The 8134-nt window shown below is 45.1% G+C and overlaps 1 protein-coding gene across 1 annotated transcript in view; it reads right to left on the bottom strand.

Moving 5' to 3' along the window:
• Positions 1-8134, bottom strand: part of Fam49a (family with sequence similarity 49 member A) — a 103193-nt gene that overhangs the window by 57008 nt on the left and 38051 nt on the right. The window contains exon 2 of the mRNA XM_028772214.1: positions 4945-5085. The gene's annotated coding sequence lies outside the window, so the exon portion shown is untranslated. The remainder of the gene's footprint in view (positions 1-4944; positions 5086-8134) is intronic.

Genomic DNA, 8134 nt, shown 5'->3' on the forward strand with positions numbered 1-8134 from the left:
TCCTCTTCCTCCCCTCCCCTCCCTCTCCCTCCCCCTCTTCCTCCTCCTCTTCCCCCTCCTCCTCCTAATACACTTTCTGCTTCTTTTCTTGGTGTCTCTTATCTCATTATGCTCACAGATTCTTCCATGGGGTCAGAGAGGAGATCAAGGCAAATTAGCCAATTTGCTGCTTGTTAGTCACCGTTGGGAACAGGTGGGAGGATGAGGAGGCAGCTCCTAATGGATTTTTAAAAAGCGAGTTGAGGCATGATCTTCGCATGACAGGTTTCCTCCACTCCTATCTCAGAGACTTGCGCGTCGGTCCCTATTTATAGACAGCATTTCTGTACCAGGCGTGCTTCGCTCCCAGCTCCTAACTCCTACTCATTCTTCAATGCCCAGCTCATATGGACCCTACTAAGACCTTCTCTGGTATCTATGGAAATGGATAGGTGCTTCTCACCCTGCCCACACCATCCTGTCCGTGTCAGAGTTCCTATCTATGAGCTGCTCCTCGGACTATTGGCTCCTTTGTCTCTGTCAAATAATTGCCAACTCTTTGTATATGTCCAGTTATTGGTATTCACATGCCAAGCTCAGTGTGTGGCTGAAGGAAAAAACACATAGTGTGTGTTTTACAAATGCAAAGCTGATAAAAGAGAAACTTTGATTTTGGTGTCAGTGGATAGAGGGTTGAGAGACGGAAATCATCATGCACTTATTTTCCAACGGAAGAAAAATGTAAAGGAGCCGAATTCTATCGTCTCTGCCTCTGTAACAATGGTATGAATGTTAGCCAGGCAGCCCAGCTATTAGAAAGAGGGCTTCAGCTCCATCCGTCTCTCAAAGCAACTGGTGTGCAGAGACAGAGCCGTACTGCTGTGCTCCCTAGTCACTGCGTGGTGGAAAGGGAGCTTGTATCCATAGTCCACCGTGAAGCCTCTGCAGAATGTGAGAATCTCCTTAAACCTGAGAAGACTGTGTCTTTCAGGAAGAAGAAGAGGAATAAAGTTAGTATTCAAAGGAATAAGGTGGGGGGGAGCAAAAGAAATCAAGTCCTTTTTTTTTTTCCTGAAACCCTGATCCTACCAGGCCATGTAGTTTGTGTGGTTGTATCTGTTTATGTGTATTTGGTTACACATATATTTCTGTGGGTATACTGTGTATGTGTAGGTTCATATATTTGGATACACATATATTTGTGTGTGTGTATGTGTGCAGGTACATGTGCATGTGTGTGTAGCATGTGCATGTACATGTGTATTTGGATGTACATATTTGTGTGTGTGTGTGTGTGTGTGTGTGTAGAGAGAGAGAGAGAGGGAGCAGGGGGAGAGAGAGAGTGGGGGGATACAGGTTTGTACTAGTCAAGAACTGACCACCTAATTTTCTGTTTTTACTTTTCAGAGACAGGATTTACCCGTTTTGGAACACACCAAGTAGGTTAGGCTTCCTGGCCAGGGAGCCCTGTGGACCACCTGTCTGTGATCCAGCAGTGTTGGGATTTTAAGAGTGGGTCACCACACCTGGATCTGTTTCACACGGGTTCTAGATATCAAGCTCAGGTCCTTGCATTTTCTTGACCAACACCTTGGAAACTGGGTCATACTGCCCCCAGCCCTGGCAATCCATTTTTGCTTAATATCTGTCAAGAGCACTGCACAGTCCTCAGATAAGTTTAAACCACCTGGCCTGGCCTACAAGGTCCTATTCTGACAGCTGTGCCTCTGTAGACAGTTCTCAAATTCCAGCTGCAGCCACCAGGAAAGCAGAGTCCACAACAGAGCCAAGCCATTGCTCCTGTTGCTCCAGGTCCTAGAGATTTATCACATTTTACCATGAAGATATGGCCTCCCTGCTTTTTACCTGTAGATTTTCTGACTGGTCTGACAGGAAAAACACTCCTAGGTAGTTTCTCCAGTCTGGCCTTTGGATGCACTGGGTCTCAGGCAGTGAATGGTCTTTCCTTGGGTTCCCTAACACTTTTTTGGCCTTACTGCTGGTGCACACTACAGGGTCTGGTAAGCCCACAAACAAGCAAGGCGTGGGCGCAGACTCTAATCAGCAGTTCTGTGAGTGTAGGTGCTGACGGTGAAGAACATCCAAACATTTATGGAATGAACTGATCTCCCCTCGGCCTGAAGGCAAGTCCTGGCAAAAGCCTATTATGTAAATGAGTTCCAGAAGCACTGGTAGAAATGACCTTTCGGTGGTTCTGGGAGGGGGAAAAATCCAATTTTAGCAAATTGGTTCTACTCTGATCAAATTAGGATAACTAGTCACCTCAATCTGACCTATTGAAGAACTTCTCCACAGAACTGCGAAGGAGCACCAGTAAGACTCCTACAGCCAGGGCCAAGACTCATTCATCTCCAGTCTTAGGAGTCAGAGCCCAGAAAAAGACTTGTTGAATGGATGACTAATACTCCATTAGGTAAGAGCTCTTATCTTTGTGTCTATTTAGGGATGAGGCTTTGACACATACGAGGGAAGAGAGAGGAATGGTGAAGGCAACGTTAGCCAGAACATCAACACTGCAGTCCTGACAGTGGCCTTCAAAGATCCTCATTACCTGCTCACACTTCCCTGCCTTTACCTTCCACTCTACCTTCATTCCTCTGCTCTAACCCCCACCAGCTACTTTTAGCTCCAGAAAGGCCAAGCACAATCCCCTGGAGCCTTTGTCTCAGCAATTCCTTCTCACCTCATTATCCTTCATCTTGCAATCCTGCTGAGATAACTCTTTATCAGGAAAGAGTCTCCTGCCCAACCCTTGTAGCAATACCTGTTCGAAGACAGCCTGACCCCTCTGGATCAGCTTTATTTAGCTATTTTTGTTTGCTCTATTTTTCCCATTGTGCTGAATACACCCTCTATAATACGTGTACACATGCTAATCATTCCTGATCCCTGGCCTTACTCAGATGCCAGTTCCCTGCACATAGGAACTTTGTTTTGTTCTGTACTTTTATCCTCAGCACTAAGAGACACCTGCCACATGCCACATAACACATGCTCTACAAATATTTGCTGAATGAAGGGATGGCTGTGTGTGTGTGTGTGTGTGTGTGTGTGTGTGTGTGTGTGGCAAATGCCCCTAACAGCTAACAGTCAAGGAAGAACTTCTGGATGAGAGTACAGTTGTAACTGAACTTGCTGGCCAAGTCCCAAATCAGAACACCTGCCCCAAATCACATGGTCCTACCTCTGGACCATAGGCATGTGCTGATCTGAAGGGAAGAGATTTCTGGAATGGAGAGAGTTTATAATTGGTAGGTCAGGGAACCATGGATATGGTCAAAGGGTTGGGAAAGGGGTGGGTCTCGAAGTTGCATATGGCAGCGCAGACAGAAAGCTTTCCAAATGGCTAGGCTGATGAGAGTGCCCTGGCCCAAGCCAAAGAGAAGCCTTGAAATACAAAGCCTGATGACAGGCTCTCCTTCTTTAACTGCTGGGGACTGACTGATGTTGGGGACAGCGTCTGCCCACAGATTATAGGCACACAGTTCACAGAACCCATTATGGGGCTAGCGCTGTGATTAAGTAGCTGTTCAAAAGTTGGGTGGAGGAAGGATCTAACCTTTGCTGTGTTTCACTGGGAAAAAGAAACTATGTCAATGGATTATGTCCTTCAGCCTTCACTGGAAGCTTTGGACACAACCACTGTCTCTTTACTACAGGTAGAGACACAGGCTCAGCAACTCAGCAGTATTGTGAGCAGAGCCACTGAGTCAATACACAGAGCTGAGTACATGCTGGGTTTATTCTCATTCACAGCTCACAGCACTCTTCTTGTTCTTTGGGATGGTACCACGGCTCAGGGAGCACTGTAGAGAAAAAAGACAAGAGGAGGAGAGGAAGGCAGGGAGCCCAAGGCTAGGCTATTCATCCAAGAACCAACAAGAAACAAGTGTGGAGCTGAAGACTCTGGGACCTGTCCATGGGTCACATTAGTGGTCACTTGACTAAGCTCTGTCCTGTCTTATGCTCATGAACTCTTAATTTTAGCTTTCAAGGAACCCAAGTATCATTTCTGTGAAAAAGAGCTTCCACAGAGGGTACAGACAGGTAATGCCTTTCAGTGTAATAGTTTCTCTCATCCTCCCTAATCTTATGCTGTGCCCCAGGTCCACCTAAGAAAGATGTGCTAATAAGTTAAGAGTCCAGGAAGCATAAACCCATAAATCTTTAGTCAAATGGGGAGGCTTGTCCTCTCACATCATATGCAAATCAGTGAAGAAATTCAAATAGATTATGTATTGTACTACTACTCATGAAAGATGAAAACTGTCCAATATTGGTGGGGCTAGGTAAGGGACAGGGGTATGAGAGAAACACATATGTAGTCAGGAAAGGCACAATGAGAAAGGTACACACACACTACAGCCTGTATATCACAAGTGCCCTTGGATGACAACTCCATGAACTACATTTCTCCCTAAAATTGTTGCAAAGAGGATGCAAACCAGGCCTCTCACAGGACACCAAATCTCACCTCAGGAAGCTGCCTATCAAAGAACTTGTGCTGATCTCAATGTGCTTAGCCAATAAAGGTAGACAGGGCTTCAGCTGTGCTTCATCTTAAATGGATAATACAAAGGGAAGTCACTAAAACTCCAACTCTAATATACTCCTTCCCTGTGAATCATGCTAATCTCTGCTTCATGCTTAAATATTCCAGACACCCAGAGAGCCACAGACACCATTGAGGACACAGTTAAAAAAAACCCAGAGGCCTCAGACCACTTCCTGATCACAGCTTCCTCGGAATACATGTCAATTCTTACTTATGTCCCTTTTCATTTGGTTTTTCTTGAGACACAGTGTTAGGAGCCACAGCTTCTAATCAAAGATGACAAACCGAACTTTGTACTTCCGAGATTCGCACAAACGTGCACATTACACGATTCCCACCGAAATGCTAGTTACCACTCTCAGACATCCTCAAACACAGCAGTTCATTACCTGGAAATATCTCTAGTAGTTGTGTGTCACCAATCCAGGCTGAAGGGACAAAACAGCAGAGCAGCTATGAGGCCACAGGAAGGAGCACTCCAAATCAAATCTGTGGTCCCTGAGGGTCTCTGTCCTTATGGGAGTGGTACTCTGTAGAAAGTGAATCAAAGTTGTGTTACTATGACAGGCAATTTCCAGGCATTCTCCCACCACAATGCAGTTTTTAAACTAAGCACAGAAAAGCACAGAATCAGAAATGGGCGATGTTAAAAGATACCTATGAGACTAAATTTCTCTCATTCATTCATTCATTCTGTAGTCGAGAATACTAAGGCTTAAAGAATAAAAACGGTATCTTTGAGACTCATCAACTTGGGAGTCAGATTCAGATGCTGGATTCTGACTCTCTGGCAACTGGGACTTTAAAATGCAGCCCCATGGTCAGGCTGACTGAAGAGTGGCCACTGGCTCTGAACGGAAAGGCTTTTACTGCTGGTGTGTATGCATGTTCACATACATATGTTCACACATATATGTGCACAGGTGTGTGTATATACATGTATGTGGAGGCCAGAGGTTGACAGTAGGTGTCTTCTTCAGTCAGTCTGCCCCTTAGATACGGAGGCAGGGTTTGTCACTGACCCCACAGCTCACCTAGATGGCGAGTCTATCTAGTCAGCTTGCCCTGGGGATCCCCTGTGTCTGCCTCCTGAGTACTGGGATTAAGGAAGTTGCCATGCTTGTACGCAGAATATGAACACTGAGGATCTGAACACAGGTCCTCACATTGAGACATGTCTCAACTTCCCTTTAAAAACAGATTTCCCACAAGGAGGTGATCCTTTCCACAGATTGCTGTTTTTGTAGCTTTTATGCTTTTGCCATGAAGAAACTAAATTGGTAAAACAGTCCATCACGGGTATGTGGCTGGGATGGTGTCCATGTTTCTCATTATAAAAATATTGTTATGAAAGCCTGTGAAACGGACACAGCAGTAGGTAGTCTCTGCTTATCTAGTGGCAACAATCTCCCCCTCTCTCTCTCTCTCTCTCTCTCTCCCTCCCTCCCTCCCTCCCTCCCTATCCTTCAGAAAAATGGGAAAAGATATGGACATTTTCCTTGAGTAAAAATTCTTACAAGGATTTTCTGACCTGCCTGTGTATTTGATCAGCCAATCTTCTACACAGAAATTGAACTGGAAGAAACAATGCAAGTATCTAGCATCTGACATTTACCAACAAAATCTTATCTGCTTGGCATACCACGTGAATTCTATACAGATGTTTCCCCAATTTGGCTTAAAACTGTCCTTACTAGGTACCATTAACTCCACGTGTCCTAACAACCAAAATTGTGAACTTTTTATAGCTACGTTTGCTGAGGCATGAACAAAGTGCACTGGAGAACAACCTGCACAAGGCTTCCTTGTGCACACATACATACACACACATGCATACACACATACATACACACACATGAACACACGTACATACATACACACACATGCATACATGCACACACATACATACACACATGTGCACACATACATACACATATATACATACACACATACATGTACATATACACACATGCACACACATGTATACATACACACACATAATACAGACACATAATACACACACATGCGTGCACACACACATACATACACACACACACACATAATATACACACAAGCAAGAAAAGAAGACTAATTGGGAAGATGAAAAAAAATGAGTTTAACCAGCAGTGGGAAGGGTTAAGAGAAGGTAGGAGGATGAGTACAGTCAAAAGTTAAAATATAAAAAAGAAGGAGAAGCAGAGCCGCATCTACCTCTCAGATCTTCCTGTTCATATCAATTGGATTACAGTTATTGGGGCAAAAAATCAAAAGTTGTCTATGCATTCATTGTCGTCCACAAATGTAGAGCAAAGTGCTTTGCAAGCTCCCTGTGTTCTAACAACAGGGAGGATTATTATTACTAGGTTCTGTCTGGGGCAGGGTGGAGGGGTTTTTGAAAGCCAAGGGTTACTGCCCAGCTCCCTGCCTGCCCTGGGAGGCTGGACTCCTAGCCTCAGCTCTGAGCAGCTGCAGCCAGAGGGTACCACAGGAAATCATGATTATCAACGCTCTGGACTCTGTTCCTGTTCTCAGACAGCGACAGCGGGGACATGCCAGGAGAGATGGGGTGGGGGTGGAGAAAGAGGAAGAAAAAAACAGGAAGTGAAGTGGGGGGAGGAAATGATAGAGAAAACAGCCACTTTGAAATGCCCTCTGTGAGCATGTTTTCTGAGCAGACCTGTGGAGCTGGGACCTGTGTTTTTGGAAAATAGGGTGTGGTGTAAATGAAGAAGGGGGTCCTGTGGGTGGCTGCCCATAAATTTTATTTCCAGCACCAGAGCCTGGCCTTTCCAACACAAAGCTGGGTGTAAATGCTAAAGAAAGTGAATTTCAAAAGGATTAGAGGACAAGGCCATCTCTTCTTGGCAAACCCTGAGAGACCAGGTGAGCCAGGAAGGTTCTAGAAACAAAAGAGAAGCTGTTGAGTCACCAGACTTTAGGAGACCTTTCCCACGTCATCACCATCTGCTTTCTCTCTCAGCCACTTTCAAATCATTAGTGGTTCAGAAGACATAAGTGAATCTTATTCACCCAAAGAGGATGGGCTGTCTTCATCCAGATAACCCAGAAGGTCACAACACTGAGTCTCCATGGCATAGCTAAGATACTGCCAGGATGTCTCCTACCCATTTTGTTGACTCTGATAGTCAGAGATGCCTCCAGAGCTTCTCCATCTCCAAATACACATCATTAAACATGACATCACCTGGTGATGGCTCAACCACCTCACAAAAATAGCTCTACTATATAGAAGAAGGTCAAGAGGCCCCACTGATCCCTGAGGGACTGTTGGTAGCTAATGGTTACTGCTGAGCGACTCTCAGTTTCTTCTGTAGTCCAGTCACTGGTGAAGTTGTTCATAATTCAGTAAATGACACCCCCCCACACATGCTCTTCATAAGCAACCCTAATTCAAATCAGCAGGTCTGTCTCTGAATCTGTCTGCCTCTGACTCTCTGTCTCTGTCTGTCTTTCTGTCTCTCTCTGTCTCTGTGTCTCTGTCTCTCTCTCACATACACACATACACACAGAGACAGAGAGAGAGAGAGAGAGAGAGAGAGAGAGAGAGAGAGAGAGAGA

This window comes from Grammomys surdaster, unplaced genomic scaffold (assembly GCF_004785775.1).
Source record: "Grammomys surdaster isolate TR1022 unplaced genomic scaffold, NIH_TR_1.0 212, whole genome shotgun sequence".
NCBI classification, from domain to species: Eukaryota; Metazoa; Chordata; class Mammalia; order Rodentia; family Muridae; genus Grammomys; species Grammomys surdaster.